At 62.3% G+C, this 231-nt stretch overlaps 1 protein-coding gene across 1 annotated transcript in view; it reads left to right on the top strand.

The window, feature by feature from the left end:
- PLIN1 (perilipin 1) overlaps positions 1 to 231 on the top strand; it is a 5,762-nt gene that overhangs the window by 3,823 nt on the left and 1,708 nt on the right. The gene's annotated exons all lie outside the window — the stretch shown is intronic.

Here is a 231-nt window from a genome sequence, read left to right as displayed (position 1 = left end):
CCCTCCCTGACTACCCACGCTGGGGGCTGTGGGCAGCCTCTGTGCCAGGCAGGGTCTCCCTAGCTCATATATCCTTTACTGCTGTGGGGTGTCAGCACCGAGCTCCCTACCAAGTCCCTGAACACCTTGAAAAATCCCCCAACATGGTCCCAGCAGAGAGGGGTGGTGTGAGCTGGTGGGGCCAGGAACACTCCCCAGCAGTGGCTCTGCTGGGACGGGGGGAACGGAAGC

This window comes from Buceros rhinoceros, unplaced genomic scaffold (genome assembly GCF_000710305.1).
Source record: "Buceros rhinoceros silvestris isolate BGI_N320 unplaced genomic scaffold, ASM71030v1 scaffold31348, whole genome shotgun sequence".
In the NCBI taxonomy this organism is placed as follows: domain Eukaryota; kingdom Metazoa; phylum Chordata; class Aves; order Bucerotiformes; family Bucerotidae; genus Buceros; species Buceros rhinoceros.
Note: the sequence above shows the minus strand (reverse complement) of the source record. Positions and strands in the feature narration are given on the sequence as shown.